This window comes from Camelus ferus, chromosome 31 (genome assembly GCF_009834535.1).
Source record: "Camelus ferus isolate YT-003-E chromosome 31, BCGSAC_Cfer_1.0, whole genome shotgun sequence".
Lineage (NCBI taxonomy): Eukaryota > Metazoa > Chordata > Mammalia > Artiodactyla > Camelidae > Camelus > Camelus ferus.
The window spans coordinates 20,021,977-20,045,871 of NC_045726.1; positions in this window are offsets into that span (position 1 = coordinate 20,021,977).

The window sequence follows — 23,895 nt, forward strand, 5'->3', positions numbered from 1 at the left end:
AAAAGAGCATGTGGAGAGACGTTCTTTTCATCTAGCACAAAGGGAAAGATTTGCAGGTGAAAGTTTTACTCAGTTTTCTCAGTCTGTTTCCTAGTGCCGGTTTCAATTCCTGCAGTTTTCACTATAAAACAGAGTTGGAGTTCGTACCTCCCCATTATATGTATGAAATGGAGTTTGCAAATGAAAAGAAACTTTGTGTTCCCAACAAGCATAGTGAAGGACGGCTTCCACACAAATTAATCTCTCAGAACTGAGAATGTGGAGAGAATTTCGTTCATCAAGCACAAAGGGAACGGGTTGTAGGAGAAACTTTTACTCCGGTTTCTCAGTCTGTTTCCTAGTGCCGGTTAGAAGTTCCTGCAGTTTTTCACTGTAAATCCAGTTGGAGCTTGAACCTCCCCATATATATGTATGGAGTGGGGTTTGCAACAGAAAAGAAACGTTGTTGTTCCCAACAAGCTAGGTGAAGGACGGCTTTCACACACACATATCTCTCAGAATGGAGCATGTGGAGAGATGTTCGTTCACCTCGCACAAAAGTAACGGTTGGCAGGAGTAACATTTTCTCTTGATTCTCAGTCTGTTTGTTAGTGCAGGTTAGTATTTTCTGCTGTTTTCACTGTAAAGCCGAGTTGGTTCTAGTACCCCCCAATATATATATATATGTAGTGGTGTTTGCAACTGAAAAGTGACTTTGTGTTCCCAACAAGCATGTTGAAGGACGGCTTTCACACACACTTATCTCTCAGAACTGAGCATGTGGAGAGACGTTCGTTCATCTAGCACATAGGGAACGGGTTGCAGGGGAAACATTTACTCTGGTTCCTCAGTCTGTTTCCTAGTGCCGGTTTGAAGTTCCTGCAGTTTCACTGTAAAACCGTGTTGGATCAAGTACCTCCCATATATATGTATGATGTGGAGTTTGCAAATGAAAAGAAACTTTGTGTTCCCAACATACTAGGTGAAGGACGGCTTTCACACAAAATTTATCTCTCAGATATGAGCATGTGGAGAGACGTTATTTCATCTAGCACAAAGGGAAAGTGTTGCAGGGGAAACTTTTATTCCACTTTTCTCAGTCTGTTTCCTAGTGCCGTTTAGAACTTCCTGCAGTTTTCACTGTAAATCTGAGTTGGAACTATTACCTACCCATATATATGTATGGAGTGGAATTTGCAACAGAAAAGAAACTTTGTGTTCCCAACAAGCTAGATGAAGGACGGCTTTCACAGACAATTATCTCTCAGACCTGAACATTGGAGAGAAGATCGTTCATCCACACAAAATGAATGGGTTACACGAGGAACGTTTTCTCATTTTCTCGGTCTGTTACCAAGTGCCGGTTTGAATTTCCTGAAGTTTCAACTTTTAAACCGAGTTTGAGATTGTAATTCCCCATATATGTATGGAGTGGGGTTTGCAACTGAAAAGGAACTTTGTGTTCTCAACAACTATGTGAAAAACGGCTTTCACCCACACTTATCCCTCAGAACTGAGCATGTGTAGAGACGCTCGTTCATGTAGCACAATGTGAACGGTTTGCAGAAGAAACTTTTACGCTGGTTTCTCAGTCTCTTTCCTAGTGCCGGTAAGAAGTTCCTGCAGTTTTTCCCTGTAAAACAGATTAGTAGCTAGTATACCTCCCCATATACATATATGGAGTGGATTTTGCAAATGAAAACAAACTTTGTATTCCCAACTAGCTAGGTGAAGGACGGCTTTCACACACACATTATCTCTCAGAACTGAGCATGTGTAGAGACGTTCGTTCATCTAGCACAAGGGGAAATGTTTGCAGTTGAAAGTTTTAGTCTGGTTTCTCAGTCTGTTTCCTTGTGCCGGTTTGATTTTCCTGCATTTTTCACTGTAAAACAGGTTGGAGCTAGTATCTACCCATATATATATGGAGTGGGGTTTGCAACTTAAAAGAAACTTTGTGTTCCCAACAAGCCAGTTGAAGGAAGGCTTTCACACACAATTTAATCTCAGATGTGAGCATGTGGCGAGATGTTCGTTCATCTAGCACAATGGAACTGGTTGCAGGAGAAACATTTAGTCTGATTCTCAGTCTGTTTCCTAGTGCCTGTTTGTAATTTCTGCATTTTTCACTGTAATACCGATTAGGAGCTAGTACCTCACCAAATGTATGTTGTTGTGGAGTCTGCTAGTGAAAAGAAACTTTGTGTTCCCAACAAGCTACGTGAAAACGGCTATCACACACACTTATATCTCAGAACTGAGCATGTGGAAAGACGTTCGTTCATCTAGCACAAAGGGAACGGGTTGAAGGAGAAACTTTTACTGTGGTTCTCAGTCTGTTTCCTAGTGCCGGTTTGAAGTTCCTGCAGTTTTCACTGTAAAACAGAGTTGGAGCTAGTAACTACCCTTATATATGTATGAAGTGGAATTTGCAACAGAAAAGGAACTTTGTGGTCCCAACAAGCTCGGTGAAGGACAGCTTTCACACACACTTATCTCTGAGAACGTAGCATGTGGAGAGACGGTCTTTCATCTAGAACAAAGGGAACGGTTGCCGGGGAAACTTTTAATCTGGTTTCTCAGTCGGTTTCCTAGTGCCTGTTTGAAGTTCCTGCAGTTTTCACTGTAAAACGATTTGGAGCTACTACCTCCCCATATATATGTATTGATAGTAGTTTGCAACTGAATAGAAACTTTGTGTTCCCAAAAGCTAGTTTAAGACGGCTTCCACACACACTTATCTCTGAAAACTGAGCATGTGGAAAGAATTTCGTGCATCTACCTCAAAGAGAAGGTTTGCAGGGGAAACTTTTTCTGTGGTTTCTAAGTCTGTTTCCTAATTCCGGTTTGAATTTTCTGCAGTTTTCACTGTAAAAAAGATTTGAGCTAGTACCTCAACATATATATTTATGGAGTGTATTTTGCAAATGAAAAGAATCTCTGTGTTCCCAACAAGCTAGGTGAAGGACGGCTTTCACACGCACTTATCTCTCAGAACTGAGCATGTTAAGCGACGTTCCTTCATGTAGAAGAAATGGAACGGGTATCAGGAGTAATTTTTACTCTGGGTTCTCAGTGTGTTTCCTAGTGCCTGTTTGAATTTCTTGCAGGTTTCACTGTAAAATTGATTGGGAGCTAGTACATACCCATATATATGTATGGAATGTAGTTTGCATCTGAAAAGTAACTCTGTGTTCCCAACAATCTAGTTGATGTACTGCTTTCACACACACTTACCTCTCAGTAATTAGCATGTGGAGAGACGTTCGTTCATCTAGCACAAGAGAACGTGTTGCAGGAGAATCTTTTACTCTGGTATCTCAGTTTGTTTCCTAGTGCTGCTTTGAAATTCCTGCTGATTTAGCTGTAAAACAGATTTGGAGCTAGTACATCCTCATATATATATTTTTGGAGTGTAGTTTGCAACTGAAAAGAAACTCTGTGTTCCCAACAATCTAGATGAATGACGGCTTTACACACAATTATCTCTCAGAAATGAGCATGTGGATAGATGATCTTTCATCTAGCACAAAGGGAACGGTATGTAGAATAAACTTTTACTCTGGTTTCTCAGTCTGTTTCCTTGTGCCGATTTGAAGTTCCTGCAGTTTTCACTGATAAACAGAATTGGAGCTAGTACCTACCCATATATGTTTGAAGTGTAGTTTGCAACTTAAAAGAATCTTTGTGTTCCCTACAAGCTAGGTGAAGGAAGGCTTTCACACACACTTTTCTTTTGTAAGTGAACATGTGGAGAGGCGATCGTTCATCTAGCAAAATGGAACGGGTTTCAGGAGAAACTTTTACTCTGGTTTCTCAACTGTTTCCTAGTGCCGGTTTGAAGTTCCTGCAGTTTTCACTGTATAAACGAATTGGAGTTATTCCCAACCCATATAATATGTATGGATTTTAGTTTGCAACTGAAAAAAGTTTGTTTTCAAAACAAGCTTGGTGATGACGGCTTCCTCACACACTTATATCTCAGAAGTGAGCATGTGGAGAGACTTTCATTCATCAAGCACAAAGGAACGTGTTGCAGAAGAAAATTTTACTCTGGTTTCTCTGTCTGTTTTCTAGTGCCGTTTTGATTTTCCTGCAGTTTTCACTGTAAAACCGACTTGGAGCTAGTCCCTACCCATAAAATATATATGGATTATAGTTTGTAACTGAAAAGGAACTCAGTGTTCCCTAAAAGCTAGGTGAAGGGCGGCATTCACACTCAAGTATCTCACAGAAGAAATCATTTGGAGTGACGGTCATTCATCTAGCACAATGCGAACGGGTTACAGGGGAAACTTTTACCCTGGTTTCTCAGTCTATTTCCTAGTGACGTTTTGAATTCCCTGCAGTTTTCACAGTAAAACCGAGTTGGAGATAATACCTCCCCATATAATATGAATGGAGTGTATTTAGTAACTGAAAAGATCTCTGTGTTCATAAAAATCTAGGTGAAGGACGGCTTTCACACACACTTATCTCTCAGAACAGATCATGTGGAGAGACGTTCGTTCATCTAGCACAAAGGGAAAGGAATGCAGGAGAAACTATTTCCTGGTCTCTCAGTCTTTCTCCTAGTACCGTTAGGAAGTTAATTCAGTTTTCACTGTAAATATTTTTAGAGCTGGTAAATCCCCATAAAATATTTATGGAGATTAGTTTACAACTGAAAAGAAACTTTGTTTTCGCAACAAGCAATTTGAAGGACAGCTTTCACACACCCTTATCTCTCAGAACTGAGCATGTGAAGAGTATTTCGTTCATCAAGCACAAAGGGAAAGGCTTGCAGGAGAAAATCTTACCCTTGTTTCTCAATTGGTTTCCTAGTGCTGGTTTGAATTTCCTACAGATTTCACTGTTAAAACTGATTTGGAGCTAATACATCCCCATATAAATATTGGAGTGTAGTTTGCAACTGAAACGTAACTCTGTGTTCCCAACAATCCTAGGTCAAAGACGGCTTTCACACACACTTATCTCTTAGAAATGAGCATGTGGATAGACTTTTATTCATCTAGCACCAAGGGAACGGTATGCAGAAGAAACTTTTACTCTGATTTCTGAGGCTGTTTCTATTGCCGGTTTGAAGACCATGCAGTTTTCACTGAAAAATCGAATTGGAGCTATCACCTCCCCATATATATGTATGGACTGAAGTTTGCAACTAAAAATACACTTTCCTTTCTCAACAAGCTAGGTAATGGAATGCATTCACACACATTTATCTCTCAGAAATTAGCTTGTGGCTAGAAGTTCGTTCATCTAGCACAAAGGGAACGGTATACAGAAGAAACTTTTACTCTGATTTCTCAGTCTTTTCCCTAGTGCCGAATTTGAAGTTCCTACAATTTCACTAAAAAACCGAATTGGAGCTAGTACTTCCATATATATATGTATGGAGGGGAGATTGCAACTAAAAGACATTTTCTGTTCCCAACATTCAAAGTGACGGAAGGCTATCACACACACATATCTCTCAGAACTGAGAATGTGGATTGACGTTCGTTCACCTAGCACAATGCGAACGGGTTTCAGGGGAAACTTTTACCCTTGTTTCTCAGTGTATTTCCTAGTGCCGGTTTGATGTTCCTGCAGTTTTCACTGTAAAACCGAGTTGGAGCTTATACCTCCCCATATAATATGAATGGAGTGTAGTTAGTAACTGAAAAGAATCTTTCTGTTCCCAACAAGCTTAGTGAAGGTCGGCTTCCATACAAATTAATCTCTCAGAACTGAGAATGTGGAGAGAATTTCGTTCATCAAGCAGAAAGGGAACGGGTTGTAGGAGAAACTTTTACTCCGGTTTCTCAGTCTGTTTCCTAGTGCCGGTTAGAAGTTCCTGCATTTTCACTGTAAATCCGAGTTGGAGCTTGAACCTCCCCATATATATGTATGAGTGGGGTTTGCAACAGAAAAGAAACTTTGTGTTCCCAACAAGCTAGGTGAAGGACGGCTTTCACACACCACATATCTCTCAGAATGGAGCATGTGGAGAGATGTTCGTTCATCTAGCACAAAAGTAACGGTTGGCAGGAGTAACATTTTCTCTTGATTCTCAGTCTGTTTCTTAGTGCAGGTTAGTATTTTCTGCCGTTTTCACTGTAAAGCCGAGTTGGTTCTAGTACCCCCCCAATAATATATATATGGAGTGATGTTTGCAACTGAAAAGTGACTTGTGTTCCCAACAAGCAAGTTGAAGGACGGCTTTCACACACACTTATCTCTCAGAACTGAGCATGTGGAGAGACGTTTCGTTCATCTAGCACATAGGGAACGGGTTGCAGGAGAAACTTTACTTTGATTTCTCAGTCTGTTTCCTAGTGCCGGTTTGAAGTTCCTGCAGTTTTCACTGTAAAACCGAGTTGGAATCTAGTACCTCCCCCATATATATGTATGATGTGGAGTTTGCAAATGAAAGAAACTTTGTGTTCCCATCATACTAGGTGAAGGAAGGCTTTCACACAAATTTATCTCTCAGATATGAGCATGTGGAGAGACGTTATTTCATCTAGCACAAAGGGAAAGTGTTGCAGGGGAAACTTTTATTCCGGTTTCTCAGTCTGTTTCCTAGTGCCGTTTAGAATTTCCTGCAGTTTACACTGTAAATCTGAGTTGGAACTATTACCTACCCATATATATGTATGGATTGGATTTTGCAACAGAAAAGAAACTTTGTGTTCCCAACAAGCTAGATGAAGGACGGCTTTCACAGACATTTATCTCTCAGACCTGAGCATGTGGAGAGAAGTTCGTTCATCCAACACAGAAAGAACGGTTTGCAGGAGAAACGTTTTCTCATTTTTCTCAGTCTGTTTCCAAGTGCCGTTTTGAATTTCCTGAAGTTTCAAATTTTAAACCGAGTTTGAGCTTGTAATTCCCCATATATATGTATGGAGTGGGGTTTGCAACTGAAAAGGAACTTTGTGTTCTCAACAAACTATGTGAAAAACGGCTTTCACCCACACTTATCCCTCAGAACTGAGCATGTGTAGAGACGCTCGTTCATGTAGCACAATGTGAACGGTTTGCAGAAGAAACTTTTACGCTGGTTTCTCAGTCTCTTTCCTAGTGCCGGTAAGAAGTTCCTGCAGTTTTCCCTGTAAAACAGATTAGTAGCTAGTACCTCCCCATATACATATATGGAGTGGATTTTGCAAATGAAATCAAACTTTGTATTCCCAACTAGCTAGGTGAAGGACGGCTTTCACACACAATTAACTCTCAGAACTGAGCATGTGTAGAGACGTTCGTTCATCTAGCACAAGGGGAAATGTTTGCAGTTGAAAGTTTTAGTCTGGTTTCTCAGACTGTTTCCTTGTGCCGGTTTGATTTTCCTGCATTTTTCACTGTAAAACAGAGTTGGAGCTAGTATCTACCCATATATATATATGGAGTGGGGTTTGCAACTTAAAAGAAACTTTGTGTTCCCAACAAGCCAGTTGAAGTAAGGCTTTCACACACAATTTAATCTCAGATGTGAGCATGTGGCGAGATATTCGTTCATCTAGCACAAATGGAACTGGTTGCAGGAGAAACATTTAGTCTGATTTCTCAGTCTGTTTCCTAGTGCCTGTTTGTAATTTCTGCATTTTTCACTGTAATACCGATTAGGAGCTAGTACCTCACCAAATGTATGTTGTTGTGGAGTCTGCTAGTGAAAAGAAACTTTGTGTTCCCAACAAGCTACGTGAAAACGGCTATCACACACACTTATATCTCAGAACTGAGCATGTGGAAAGACGTTCGTTCATCTAGCACAATGCGAACGGGTTTCAGGGGAAACTTTTACCCTTGTTTCTCAGTCTGTTTCCTAGTGCCGGTTTGAAGTTCCTGCAGTTTTCACTGTAAAACAGAGTTGGAGCTAGTAACTACCCTTATATATGTATGAAGTGGAATTTGCAACAGAAAAGGAACTTTGTGTTCCCAACAAGCTCGGTGAAGGACAGCTTTCACACACACTTATCTCTGAGAACGTAGCATGTGGAGAGACGGTCGTTCATCTAGAACAAAGGGAACGGTTTGCCGGGGAAACTTTTAATCTGGTTTCTCAGTCGGTTTCCTAGTGCCTGTTTGAAGTTCCTGCAGTTTTCACTGTAAAACGATTTGGAGCTACTACCTCCCCATATATATGTATTGATAGTAGTTTGCAACTGAATAGAAACTTTGTGTTCCCAAGAAGCTAGTTTAAAGACGGCTTCCACACACACTTATCTCTGAAAACTGAGCATGTGGAAAGAATTTCGTGCATCTACCTCAAAGAGAAAGGTTTGCAGGGGAAACTTTTTCTGTGGTTTCTAAGTCTGTTTCCTAATTCCGGTTTGAATTTTCTGCAGTTTTCACTGTAAAAAAGATTTTGAGCTAGTACCCTCAACATATATATTTATGGAGTGTATTTTGCAAATGAAAAGAATCTCTGTGTTCCCAACAAGCTAGGTGAAGGACGGCTTTCACACGCACTTATCTCTCAGAACTGAGCATGTTAAGCGACGTTCCTTCATGTAGAAGAAATGGAACGGGTATCAGGAGTAATTTTTACTCTGGGTTCTCAGTGTGTTTCCTAGTGCCTGTTTGAATTTCTTGCAGGTTTCACTGTAAAATTGATTGGGAGCTAGTACATACCCATATATATGTATGGAATGTAGTTTGCATCTGAAAAGTAACTCTGTGTTCCCAACAATCTAGTTGATGTACTGCTTTCACACACACTTACCTCTCAGTAATTAGCATGTGGAGAGACGTTCGTTCATCTAGCACAAGGAGAACGTGTTGCAGGAGAATCTTTTACTCTGGTATCTCAGTTTGTTTCCTAGTGCTGCTTTGAAATTCCTGCTGATTTAGCTGTAAAACAGATTTGGAGCTAGTACATCCTCATATATATATTTTTGGAGTGTAGTTTGCAACTGAAAAGAAACTCTGTGTTCCCAACAATCTAGATGAATGACGGCTTTACACACAATTATCTCTCAGAAATGAGCATGTGGATAGATGATCTTTCATCTAGCACAAAGGGAACGGTATGTAGAATAAACTTTTACTCTGGTTTCTCAGTCTGTTTCCTTGTGCCGATTTGAAGTTCCTGCAGTTTTCACTGATAAACAGAATTGGAGCTAGTACCTACCCATATATATGTTTGAAGTGTAGTTTGCAACTTAAAAGAATCTTTGTGTTCCCTACAAGCTAGGTGAAGGAAGGCTTTCACACACACTTTTCTTTTGCAAGTGAACATGTGGAGAGGCGATCGTTCATCTAGCAAAATGGAACGGGTTTCAGGAGAAACTTTTACTCTGGTTTCTCAACTGTTTCCTAGTGCCGGTTTGAAGTTCCTGCAGTTTTCACTGTATAAACGAATTGGAGTTATTCCCAACCCATATAATATGTATGGATTTTAGTTTGCAACTGAAAAAGTTTGTTTTCAAAACAAGCTTGGTGATGACGGCTTCCTCACACACTTATATCTCAGAAGTGAGCATGTGGAGAGACTTTCATTCATCAAGCACAAAGGAACGTGTTGCAGAAGAAAATTTTACTCTGGTTTCTCTGTCTGTTTTCTAGTGCCGTTTTCATTTTCCTGCAGTTTTCACTGTAAAACCGACTTGGAGCTAGTCCCTACCTATAAAATATATATGGATTATAGTTTGTAACTGAAAAGGAACTCAGTGTTCCCTAAAAGCTAGGTGAAGGGCGGCATTCACACTCAAGTATCTCACAGAAGAAATCATTTGGAGTGACGGTCATTCATCTAGCACAATGCGAACGGGTTACAGGGGAAACTTTTACCCTGGTTTCTCAGTCTATTTCCTAGTGACGTTTTGAATTCCCTGCAGTTTTCACAGTAAAACCGAGTTGGAGATAATACCTCCCCATATAATATGAATGGAGTGTATTTAGTAACTGAAAAGGATCTCTGTGTTCATAAAAATCTAGGTGAAGGACGGCTTTCACACACACTTATCTCTCAGAACAGATCATGTGGAGAGACGTTCGTTCATCTAGCACAAAGGGAAAGGAATGCAGGAGAAACTATTTCCTGGTCTCTCAGTCTTTCTCCTAGTACCGTTAGGAAGTTAAATCAGTTTTCACTGTAAAATATTTTTAGAGCTGGTAAATCCCCATAAAATATTTATGGAGATTAGTTTACAACTGAAAAGAAACTTTGTTTTAGCAACAAGCAATTTGAAGGACAGCTTTCACACACCCTTATCTCTCAGAACTGAGCATGTGAAGAGTATTTCGTTCATCAAGCACAAAGGGAAAGGCTTGCAGGAGAAAATCTTACCCTTGTTTCTCAATTGGTTTCCTAGTGCTGGTTTGAATTTCCTACAGATTTCACTGTAAAACTGATTTGGAGCTAATACATCCCCATATAAATATTTGGAGTGTAGTTTGCAACTGAAAAGTAACTCTGTGTTCCCAACAATCTAGGTCAAAGACGGCTTTCACACACACTTATCTCTTAGAAATGAGCATGTGGATAGACTTTTATTCATCTAGCACCAAGGGAACGGTATGCAGAAGAAACTTTTACTCTGATTTCTGAGGCTGTTTCTATTGCCGGTTTGAAGACCATGCAGTTTTCACTGAAAAATCGAATTGGAGCTATCACCTCCCCATATATATGTATGGACTGAAGTTTGCAACTAAAAATACACTTTCCTTTCTCAACAAGCTAGGTAATGGAATGCATTCACACACATTTATCTCTCAGAAATTAGCTTGTGGCTAGAAGTTCGTTCATCTAGCACAAAGGGAACGGTATACAGAAGAAACTTTTACTCTGATTTCTCAGTCTTTTCCCTAGTGCCGATTTGAAGTTCCTACAATTTTCACTAAAAAACCGAATTGGAGCTAGTACTTCCATATATATATGTATGGAGGGGAGATTGCAACTAAAAAGACATTTTCTGTTCCCAACATTCAAAGTGACGGAAGGCTATCACACACACATATCTCTCAGAACTGAGAATGTGGATTGACGTTCGTTCACCTAGCACAATGCGAACGGGTTTCAGGGGAAACTTTTACCCTTGTTTCTCAGTGTATTTCCTAGTGCCGGTTTGATGTTCCTGCAGTTTTCACTGTAAAACCGAGTTGGAGCTTATACCTCCCCATATAATATGAATGGAGTGTAGTTAGTAACTGAAAAGAATCTTTCTGTTCCCAACAAGCTTAGTGAAGGTCGGCTTCCACACAAATTAATCTCTCAGAACTGAGAATGTGGAGAGAATTTCGTTCATCAAGCAGAAAGGGAACGGGTTGTAGGAGAAACTTTTACTCCGGTTTCTCAGTCTGTTTCCTAGTGCCGGTTAGAAGTTCCTGCAATTTTCACTGTAAATCCGAGTTGGAGCTTGAACCTCCCCATATATATGTATGGAGTGGGGTTTGCAACAGAAAAGAAACTTTGTGTTCCCAACAAGCTAGGTGAAGGACGGCTTTCACACACACTTATCTCTCAGAACGGAGCATGTGGAGAGATGTTCGTTCATCTAGCACAAAAGTAACGGTTGGCAGGAGTAACATTTTCTCTTGATTCTCAGTCTGTTTCTTAGTGCAGGTTAGTATTTTCTGCCGTTTTCACTGTAAAGCCGAGTTGGTTCTAGTACCCCCCAATATATATATATATGGAGTGATGTTTGCAAATGAAAAGTGACTTTGTGTTCCCAACAAGCAAGTTGAAGGACGGCTTTCACACACACTTATCTCTCAGAACTGAGCATGTGGAGAGACGTTTGTTCATCTAGCACATAGGGAACGGGTTGCAGGAGAAACTTTTACTTTGATTTCTCAGTCTGTTTCCTAGTGCCGGTTTGAAGTTCCTGCAGTTTTCACTGTAAAACCGAGTTGGATCTAGTACCTCCCCATATATATGTATGATGTGGAGTTTGCAAATGAAAAGAAACTTTGTGTTCCCATCATACTAGGTGAAGGAAGGCTTTCACACAAATTTATCTCTCAGATATGAGCATGTGGAGAGACGTTATTTCATCTAGCACAAAGAGAAAGTGTTGCAGGGGAAACTTTTATTCCGGTTTCTCAGTCTGTTTCCTAGTGCCGTTTAGAACTTCCTGCAGTTTTCACTGTAAATCTGAGTTGGAACTATTACCTACCCATATATATGTATGGAGTGGATTTTGCAACAGAAAAGAAACTTTGTGTTCCCAACAAGCTAGATGAAGGACGGCTTTCACAGACATTTATCTCTCAGACCTGAGCATGTGGAGAGAAGTTCGTTCATCCAACACAAAAAGAACGGGTTGCAGGAGAAACGTTTTCTCATTTTTCTCAGTCTGTTTCCAAGTGCCGGTTTGAATTTCCTGAAGTTTCAAATTTTAAACCGAGTTTGAGCTTGTAATTCCCCATATATATGTATGGACTGGGGTTTGCAACTGAAGAGGAACTTTGTGTTCTCAACAAACTATGTGAAAAACGGCTTTCACCCACACTTATCCCTCAGAACTGAGCATGTGTAGAGACGCTCGTTCATGTAGCACAATGTGAACGGTTTGCAGAAGAAACTTTTACGCTGGTTTCTCAGTCTCTTTCCTAGTGCCGGTTTGAAGTTCCTGCAGTTTTCCCTGTAAAACAGATTAGTAGCTAGTACCTCCCCATATACATATATGGAGTGGATTTTGCAAATGAAAACAAACTTTGTGTTCCCAACTAGCTAGGTGAAGGACGGCTTTCACACACACATATATCTCAGTACTGAGCATGTGGAGAGATGTTCGTTCATCTAGCACAAATGGAACAGGTTGCAGGAGAAACTTTTACTCTGATTTCTCAGTCTCTTTCCTAGTGCCGGTAAGAAGTTCCTGCAGTTTTCCCTGTAAAACAGATTAGTAGCTAGTACCTCCCCATATACATATATGGAGTGGATTTTGCAAATGAAATCAAACTTTGTATTCCCAACTAGCTAGGTGAAGGACGGCTTTCACACACAATTAACTCTCAGAACTGAGCATGTGTAGAGACGTTCGTTCATCTAGCACAAGGGGAAATGTTTGCAGTTGAAAGATTTAGTCTGGTTTCTCAGACTGTTTCCATGTGCCGGTTTGATTTTCCTGCATTTTTCACTGTAAAACAGAGTTGGAGCTAGTATCTACCCATATATATATATGGAGTGGGGTTTGCAACTTAAAAGAAACTTTGTGTTCCCAACAAGCCAGTTGAAGTAAGGCTTTCACACACAATTTAATCTCAGATGTGAGCATGTGGCGAGATGTTCGTTCATCTAGCACAAATGGAACTGGTTGCAGGAGAAACATTTAATCTGATTTCTCAGTCTGTTTCCTAGTGCCTGTTTGTAATTTCTGCATTTTTCACTGTAATACCGATTAGGAGCTAGTACCTCACCAAATGTATGTTGTTGTGGAGTCTGCTAGTGAAAAGAAACTTTGTGTTCCCAACAAGCTACGTGAAAACGGCTATCACACACACTTATATCTCAGAACTGAGCATGTGGAAAGACGTTCGTTCATCTAGCACAAAGGGAACGGGTTGAAGGAGAAACTTTTACTGTGGTTTCTCAGTCTGTTTCCTAGTGCCGGTTTGAAGTTCCTGCAGTTTTCACTGTAAAACAGAGTTGGAGCTAGTAACTACCCTTATATATGTATGAAGTGGAATTTGCAACAGAAAAGGAACTTTGTGTTCCCAACAAGCTCGGTGAAGGACAGCTTTCACACACACTTATCTCTGAGAACGTAGCATGTGGAGAGACGGTCGTTCATCTAGAACAAAGGGAACGGTTTGCCGGGGAAACTTTTAATCTGGTTTCTCAGTCGGTTTCCTAGTGCCTGTTTGAAGTTCCTGCAGTTTTCACTGTAAAACGATTTGGAGCTACTACCTCCCCATATATATGTATTGATAGTAGTTTGCAACTGAATAGAAACTTTGTGTTCCCAAGAAGCTAGTTTAAAGACGGCTTCCACACACACTTATCTCTGAAAACTGAGCATGTGGAAAGAATTTCGTGCATCTACCTCAAAGAGAAAGGTTTGCAGGGGAAACTTTTTCTGTGGTTTCTAAGTCTGTTTCCTAATTCCGGTTTGAATTTTCTGCAGTTTTCACTGTAAAAAAGATTTTGAGCTAGTACCTCAACATATATATTTATGGAGTGTATTTTGCAAATGAAAAGAATCTCTGTGTTCCCAACAAGCTAGGTGAAGGACGGCTTTCACACGCACTTATCTCTCAGAACTGAGCATGTTAAGCGACGTTCCTTCATGTAGAAGAAATGGAACGGGTATCAGGAGTAATTTTTACTCTGGGTTCTCAGTGTGTTTCCTAGTGCCTGTTTGAATTTCTTGCAGGTTTCACTGTAAAATTGATTGGGAGCTAGTACATACCCATATATATGTATGGAATGTAGTTTGCATCTGAAAAGTAACTCTGTGTTCCCAACAATCTAGTTGATGTACTGCTTTCACACACACTTACCTCTCAGTAATTAGCATGTGGAGAGACGTTCGTTCATCTAGCACAAAGAGAACGTGTTGCAGGAGAATCTTTTACTCTGGTATCTCAGTTTGTTTCCTAGTGCTGCTTTGAAATTCCTGCTGATTTAGCTGTAAAACAGATTTGGAGCTAGTACATCCTCATATATATATTTTTGGAGTGTAGTTTGCAACTGAAAAGAAACTCTGTGTTCCCAACAATCTAGATGAATGACGGCTTTACACACAATTATCTCTCAGAAATGAGCATGTGGATAGATGATCTTTCATCTAGCACAAAGGGAACGGTATGTAGAATAAACTTTTACTCTGGTTTCTCAGTCTGTTTCCTTGTGCCGATTTGAAGTTCCTGCAGTTTTCACTGATAAACAGAATTGGAGCTAGTACCTACCCATATATATGTTTGAAGTGTAGTTTGCAACTTAAAAGAATCTTTGTGTTCCCTACAAGCTAGGTGAAGGAAGGCTTTCACACACACTTTTCTTTTGTAAGTGAACATGTGGAGAGGCGATCGTTCATCTAGCAAAATGGAACGGGTTTCAGGAGAAACTTTTACTCTGGTTTCTCAACTGTTTCCTAGTGCCGGTTTGAAGTTCCTGCAGTTTTCACTGTATAAACGAATTGGAGTTATTCCCAACCCATATAATATGTATGGATTTTAGTTTGCAACTGAAAAAAGTTTGTTTTCAAAACAAGCTTGGTGATGACGGCTTCCTCACACACTTATATCTCAGAAGTGAGCATGTGGAGAGACTTTCATTCATCAAGCACAAAGGAACGTGTTGCAGAAGAAAATTTTACTCTGGTTTCTCTGTCTGTTTTCTAGTGCCGTTTTCATTTTCCTGCAGTTTTCACTGTAAAACCGACTTGGAGCTAGTCCCTACCTATAAAATATATATGGATTATAGTTTGTAACTGAAAAGGAACTCAGTGTTCCCTAAAAGCTAGGTGAAGGGCGGCATTCACACTCAAGTATCTCACAGAAGAAATCATTTGGAGTGACGGTCATTCATCTAGCACAATGCGAACGGGTTACAGGGGAAACTTTTACCCTGGTTTCTCAGTCTATTTCCTAGTGACGTTTTGAATTCCCTGCAGTTTTCACAGTAAAACCGAGTTGGAGATAATACCTCCCCATATAATATGAATGGAGTGTATTTAGTAACTGAAAAGGATCTCTGTGTTCATAAAAATCTAGGTGAAGGACGGCTTTCACACACACTTATCTCTCAGAACAGATCATGTGGAGAGACGTTCGTTCATCTAGCACAAAGGGAAAGGAATGCAGGAGAAACTATTTCCTGGTCTCTCAGTCTTTCTCCTAGTACCGTTAGGAAGTTAATTCAGTTTTCACTGTAAAATATTTTTAGAGCTGGTAAATCCCCATAAAATATTTATGGAGATTAGTTTACAACTGAAAAGAAACTTTGTTTTAGCAACAAGCAATTTGAAGGACAGCTTTCACACACCCTTATCTCTCAGAACTGAGCATGTGAAGAGTATTTCGTTCATCAAGCACAAAGGGAAAGGCTTGCAGGAGAAAATCTTACCCTTGTTTCTCAATTGGTTTCCTAGTGCTGGTTTGAATTTCCTACAGATTTCACTGTAAATCTGATTTGGAGCTAATACATCCCCATATAAATATTTGGAGTGTAGTTTGCAACTGAAAAGTAACTCTGTGTTCCCAACAATCTAGGTCAAAGACGGCTTTCACACACACTTATCTCTTAGAAATGAGCATGTGGATAGACTTTTATTCATCTAGCACCAAGGGAACGGTATGCAGAAGAAACTTTTACTCTGATTTCTGAGGCTGTTTCTATTGCCGGTTTGAAGACCATGCAGTTTTCACTGAAAAATTGAATTGGAGCTATCACCTCCCCATATATATGTATGGACTGAAGTTTGCAACTAAAAATACACTTTCCTTTCTCAACAAGCTAGGTAATGGAATGCATTCACACACATTTATCTCTCAGAAATTAGCTTGTGGCTAGAAGTTCGTTCATCTAGCACAAAGGGAACGGTATACAGAAGAAACTTTTACTCTGATTTCTCAGTCTTTTCCCTAGTGCCGATTTGAAGTTCCTACAATTTTCACTAAAAAACCGAATTGGAGCTAGTACTTCCATATATATATGTATGGAGGGGAGATTGCAACTAAAAAGACTTTTTCTGTTCCCAACATTCAAAGTGACGGAAGGCTATCACACACACATATCTCTCAGAACTGAGAATGTGGATTGACGTTCGTTCACCTAGCACAATGCGAACGGGTTTCAGGGGAAACTTTTACCCTTGTTTCTCAGTGTATTTCCTAGTGCCGGTATGATGTTCCTGCAGTTTTCACTGTAAAACCGAGTTGGAGCTTATACCTCCCCATATAATATGAATGGAGTGTAGTTAGTAACTGAAAAGAATCTTTCTGTTCCCAACAAGCTTAGTGAAGGTCGGCTTCCACACAAATTAATCTCTCAGAACTGAGAATGTGGAGAGATGTTCGTTCATCTAGCACAAAAGTAACGGTTGGCAGGAGTAACATTTTCTCTTGATTCTCAGTCTGTTTCTTAGTGCAGGTTAGTATTTTCTGCCGTTTTCACTGTAAAGCCGAGTTGGTTCTAGTACCCCCCAATATATATATATATGGAGTGGTGTTTGCTACTGAAAAGTGACTTTGTGTTCCCAACAAGCAAGTTGAAGGACGGCTTTCACACACACTTATCTCTCAGAACTGAGCATGTGGAGAGACGTTCGTTCATCTAGCACATAGGGAACGGGTTGCAGGGGAAACATTTACTCTGGTTTCTCAGTCTGTTTCCTAGTGCCTGTTTGAAGTTCCTGCAGTTTTCACTGTAAAACCGTGTTGGATCTAGTACCTCCCCCATATATATGTATGATGTGGAGTTTGCAAATGAAAAGAAACTTTGTGTTCCCAACATACTAGGTGAAGGAGGGCTTTCACACAAATTTATCTCTCAGATATGAGCATGTGGAGAGACGTTATTTCATCTAGCACAAAGGGGAAGTGTTGCAGGGGAAACTTTTATTCCAGTTTCTCAGTCTGTTTCCTAGTGCCGTTTAGAACTTCCTGCAATTTTCACTGTAAATCTGAGTTGGAACTATTACCTACCCATATATATGTATGGAGTGGAATTTGCAACAGAAAAGAAACTTTGTGTTCCCAACAAGCTAGATGAAGGACGGCTTTCACAGACAATTATCTCTCAGACCTGAACATTTGGAGAGAAGATCGTTCATCCAACACAAAATGAATGGGTTACAGAAGAAACGTTTTCTCATTTTCTCGGTCTGTTACCAAGTGCCGGTTTGAATTTCCTGAAGTTTCAACTTTTAAACCGAGTTTGAGATTGTAACTCCCCATATATATGTATGGAGTGGAGTTTGCATCTGAAAAGAAACTTTGTGTTCTCAACAAGCTATGTGAAAAACGGCTTTCACACACACTTATCCCTCAGAAATGAGCATGTGGATAGACTCTCGTTCATCTTGCACAAAGTGAAGGGTTTGCAGAAGAAACCTTTACGCTGGATTCTCAGTCTCTTTCCTAGTTCCGAATTGAAGTTCCTGCAGTTTTCACTGTAAAACCGAGTTGGAGCTAGTACTTCCCCATATATATGTATGGAGTGGAGATTGCAACAGGAAAGAAACATTGTGTTCCCAACAAGCTAGGTGAAGAACGGCTTTCACACACACATATCTCTAAGAAAAGAGCATGTGGAGAGACGTTCTTTCATCTAGCACAAAGGGAAAGATTTGCAGGAGAAAGTTGTACTCAGGTTTCTCAGTCTGTTTCCTAGTGCCGGTTTGAATTTCCTTCATTTTTCACTATAAAACAGAGTTGGAGTTCGTACCTCCCCATATATATGTATGAAATGGAGTTTGCAAATGAAAAGAAACTTTGTTTTCCCTAGAAGATATGTGAAGGACGGCTTTCACACACACTTATCTCTGAGAAATGAGCATGTGGAAAGACTTTCTTTCATCAAGCACAAAGGGAACGGGTTGCAGGGGAAACTATACTCTGGATTCTCAGTCTTTTTCCTAGTGCCGGTTTGAAGTTCCTGCAGTTTTCACTGTAAAACAGAGTTGGAGCTCGTACCTCCCCATATATATGTATGGAGTGGGGTTTGCAAATGAAAAGAAACTTTGTGTTCCCAACAAGCTTAGTGAAGGTTGGCTTCCACACAAATTAATCTCTCAGAACTGAGAATGTGGAGAGAATTTCGTTCATCTAGCACATAGGGAACGGGTTGCAGGAGAAACTTTTACTCTGGTTTCTCAGTCTGTTTCCTAGTGCCGGTTTGAATTTCCTGCAATTTTCACTGTAAAACCGAGTTGGATCTAGTACCTCCCCATATATATGTATGATGTGGATTTTGCAAATGAAAAGAAACTTTGTATTCCCAACATACTAGGTGAAGGAAGGCTTTCACACAAATTTATCTCTCAGATATGAGCATGTGGAGAGACGTTATTTCATCTAGCACAAAAGGAAAGTGTTGCAGGGGAAACTTTTATTCCGGTTTCTCAGTCTGTTTCCTAGTGCCGTTTAGAACTTCCTGCAGTTTTCACTGTAAATCTGAGTTGGAACTATTACCTACCCATATATATGTATGGAGTGGATTTTGCAACAGAAAAGAAACTTTGTGTTCCCAACAAGCTAGATGAAGGACGGCTTTCACAGACATTTATCTCTCAGACCTGAGCATGTGGAGAGAAGTTCGTTCATCCAACACAGAAAGAACGGGTTGCAGGAGAAACGTTTTCTCATTTTTCTCAGTCTGTTTCCAAGTGCCGTTTTGAATTTCCTGAAGTTTCAAATTTTAAACCGAGTTTGAGCTTGTAATTCCCCATATATATGTATGGAGTGGGGTTTGCAACTGAAAAGGAACTTTGTGTTCTCAACAAACTATGTGAAAAACGGCTTTCACCCACACTTATCCCTCAGAACTGAGCATGTGTAGAGACGCTCGTTCATGTAGCACAATGTGAACGGTTTGCAGAAGAAACTTTTACGCTGGTTTCTCAGTCTCTTTCCTAGTGCCGGTAAGAAGTTCCTGCAGTTTTCCCTGTAAAACAGATTAGTAGCTAGTACCTCCCCATATACATATATGGAGTGGATTATGCAAAAACAAACTTTGTGTTCCCAACTAGCTAGGTGAAGGACGGCTTTCACACACACATATATCTCAGTACTGAGCATGTGGAGAGATGTTCGTTCATCTAGCACAAATGGAACAGGTTGCAGGAGAAACTTTTACTCTGATTTCTCAGTCTCTTTCCTAGTGCCGGTAAGAAGTTCCTGCAGTTTTCCCTGTAAAACAGATTAGTAGCTAGTACCCTCCCCATATATATATGGAGTGGAATTTGCAAATGAAAACAAACTTTGTATTCCCAACTAGCTAGTTGAAGGACGGCTTTCACACACAATTAACTCTCAGAACTGAGCATGTGTAGAGACGTTCGTTCATCTAGCACAGGGGAAATGTTTGCAGTTGAAAGTTTTAGTCTGGTTTCTCAGTCTGTTTCCTTGTGCGGTTTGATTTTCCTGCATTTTTCACTGTAAAACAGAGTTGGAGCTAGTAACTACCCTTATATATGTATGAAGTGAAATTTGCAACAGAAAAGGAACTTTGTGTTCCCAACAAGCTCGGTGAAGGACAGCTTTCACACACACTTATCTCTGAGAACGTAGCATGTGGAGAGACGGTCGTTCATCTAGAACAAAGGGAACGGTTTGCCGGGGAAACTTTTAATCTGGTTTCTCAGTCGGTTTCCTAGTGCCTGTTTGAAGTTCCTGCAGTTTTCACTGTAAAACGATTTGGAGCTACTACCTCCCCATATATATGTATTGATAGTAGTTTGCAACTGAATAGAAACTTTGTGTTCCCAAGAAGCTAGTTTAAAGACGGCTTCCACACACACTTATCTCTGAAAACTGAGCATGTGGAAAGAATTTCGTGCATCTACCTCAAAGAGAAAGGTTGCAGGGGAAACTTTTTCTGTGGTTTCTAAGTCTGTTTCCTAATTCCGGTTTGAATTTTCTGCAGTTTTCACTGTAAAAAAGATTTTGAGCTAGTACCTCAACATATATATTTATGGAGTGTATTTTGCAAATGAAAAGAATCTCTGTGTTCCCAACAAGCTAGGTGAAGGACGGCTTTCACACGCACTTATCTCTCAGAACTGAGCATGTTAAGCGACGTTCCTTCATGTAGAAGAAATGGAACGGGTATCAGGAGTAATTTTTACTCTGGGTTCTCAGTGTGTTTCCTAGTGCCTGTTTGAATTTCTTGCAGGTTTCACTGTAAAATTGATTGGGAGCTAGTACATACCCATATATATGTATGGAATGTAGTTTGCATCTGAAAAGTAACTCTGTGTTCCCAACAATCTAGTTGATGTACTGCTTTCACACACACTTACCTCTCAGTAATTAGCATGTGGAGAGACGTTCGTTCATCTAGCACAAAGAGAACGTGTTGCAGGAGAATCTTTTACTCTGGTATCTCAGTTTGTTTCCTAGTGCTGCTTTGAAATTCCTGCTGATTTAGCTGTAAAACAGATTTGGAGCTAGTACATCCTCATATATATATTTTTGGAGTGTAGTTTGCAACTGAAAAGAAACTCTGTGTTCCCAACAATCTAGATGAATGACGGCTTTACACACAATTATCTCTCAGAAATGAGCATGTGGATAGATGATCTTTCATCTAGCACAAAGGGAACGGTATGTAGAATAAACTTTTACTCTGGTTTCTCAGTCTGTTTCCTTGTGCCGATTTGAAGTTCCTGCAGTTTTCACTATAAAACTGAGTTGGATGTCGTACCTCCCCATATATATGTATGGAGTGGAGTTTGCAACTGAAAAGAATCTATGTGTTCCCAACAAGCTAAATGAAGTACGGCTGTCACACACACTTATCTCTGAGAACGGAGCATATGGAATGACTTTCGTTCATCTAGCACAAAGGGAAAGTTTTGCAGGAGAAAATCTTACCCTTGTTTCTCAATTGGTTTCCTAGTGCTGGTTTGAATTTCCTACAGATTTCACTGTAAAACTGATTTGGAGCTAATACATCCCCATATAAATATTTGGAGTGTAGTTTGCAACTGAAAAGTAACTCTGTGTTCCCAACAATCTAGGTCAAAGACGGCTTTCACACACACTTATCTCTTAGAAATGAGCATGTGGATAGACTTTTATTCATCTAGCACCAAGGGAACGGTATGCAGAAGAAACTTTTACTCTGATTTCTCAGGCTGTTTCCTATTGCCGGTTTGAAGACCATGCAGTTTTCACTGAAAAATCGAATTGGAGCTATCACCTCCCCATATATATGTATGGACTGAAGTTTGCAACTAAAAGTACACTTTCCTTTCTCAACAAGCTAGGTAATGGAATGCATTCACACACATTTATCTCTCAGAAATTAGCTTGTGGCTAGAAGTTCGTTCATCTAGCACAAAGGGAACGGTATGCAGAAGAAACTTTTACTCTGATTTCTCAGTCTTTTCCCTAGTGCCGATTTGAAGTTCCTACAATTTTCACTAAAAAACCGAATTGGAGCTAGTACTTCCATATATATATGTATGGAGGGGAGTTTGCAACTAAAAAGACATTTTCTGTTCCCAACATTCAAAGTGACGGAAGGCTATCACACACACATATCTCTCAGAACGGAGCATGTGGATTGACGTTCGTTCACCTAGCACAATGCGAACGGGTTTCAGGGGAAACTTTTACCCTTGTTTCTCAGTGTATTTCCTAGTGCCGGTTTGATGTTCCTGCAGTTTTCACTGTAAAACCGAGTTGGAGCTTATACCTCCCCATATAATATGAATGGAGTGTAGTTAGTAACTGAAAAGAATCTTTGTGTTCCCAAAAAGCTAGGTGAAGGACGGCTTTCACACACACTTATCTCTCAGTACAGATCATGTGGAGAGACGTTCGTTCATCTAGCAAAAAGTGAAAGGATTGCAGGGAAACTATTTCCTGGTTTCTCAGTATTTCTCCTTGTACCGTTAGGGTGTTAATGCAGTTTTCACTGTAATATAGTTTTAGAGCTGGTAAATCCCCATAAAATATTTATGGAGTTTAATTTGCAACTGAAAAGAAACTTTGTTTTCCCAACAAACTAGGTGAAGGACAGCTTTCACACACATTATCTCTCAGAACTGAGCATGTGGAGAGTATTTCGTTCATCAAGCACAAAGGGAAAGTTTTGCAGGAGAAAATTTTACTCTTGTTTCTCAATTGGTTTCCTAGTGCTGGTTTGAATTTGCTACAGATTTCACCGTAAAACTGATTTGGAGTTAGTACATTCCCATATAAATATTTGGGGTGCAGTTTGCAACTGAAAATTAACTCTGTGTTCCCAACAATCTAGGTGAATGACGGCTTTCACACACACTTATCTCTTAGAAATGAGCATGTGGATAGAAGTTCGTTCATCTAGCAAAAAGGGAACGGTATGCCGAAAAAACTTTTACTCTGGTTTCTCAGTCTGTTTCCTAGTGCCGGTTTGAAGTTCATGCAGTTTTCACTGAAAAACAGAATTTGAGCTAGTACCTTCCCATATATATGTATGGAGTGAAGTTTTCAACTAAAAATACAGTTTCTGTTCCCAACAAGCTAGGTGATGGAAGACTTTCACACACACTTATCTCTCAGAAATTAGCTTGTGGATAGACGTTCGTTCATCTAGCACAAATGGAACGGGTTGCAGGAGAAACTATTACTATTTTTTCTCAGTCTCTTTCCTATGGCCGGTTTGATGTTCCAGCAATTATCACTGTAAAACAGAGTTGGAGCTTGTACCTTCCCATATATATTTATGGATTGGAGTTTGCAAGTGAAAAGGAACTTTGTGTTACCAACAGGCTATGTGAAGGACGGGTTTCACACATAATTATCTCTAAGAACTGAACATGTAGAGTGACGTTCGTTCATCTAGAACAAAGGGAACGGTTTGCAGGGAAACTTTACTCGGGTTTCTCAGTCTGTATCCAAGTGCCGGTTTGAATTTCCTGCAGTTTTCACTCTAAACACGAGTTGGAGCTTGTACCTCCCCATATATATGTATGGAGTGGAGTTTGCAAATGAAAAGAAACTTTGTGTTCCCAACAAGCTTGGTGAAGGACGGCTTCCACACAAATTAATCTCTCAGAACTGAGCATGTGGAGAGAAGTTCGTTCATCAAGCAGAAATGGAACGGGTTGTAGGAGAAACATTTACTCCGGTTTCTCAGTCTGTTTCCTTGTGCCGTTTAGAAGATCCTGCAGTTTTCACTGTAAATCCGAGTTGGAGCTTGAACCTCCCCATATATGTATGCAGTGGGGTTTGCAATAGAAAAGAAACTTTGTGTTCCCAACAAGCTAGGTGAAGGACGGCTTTCACACACACATATCTCTCAGAATGGAGCATGTGGAGAGACGTTCGTTCATC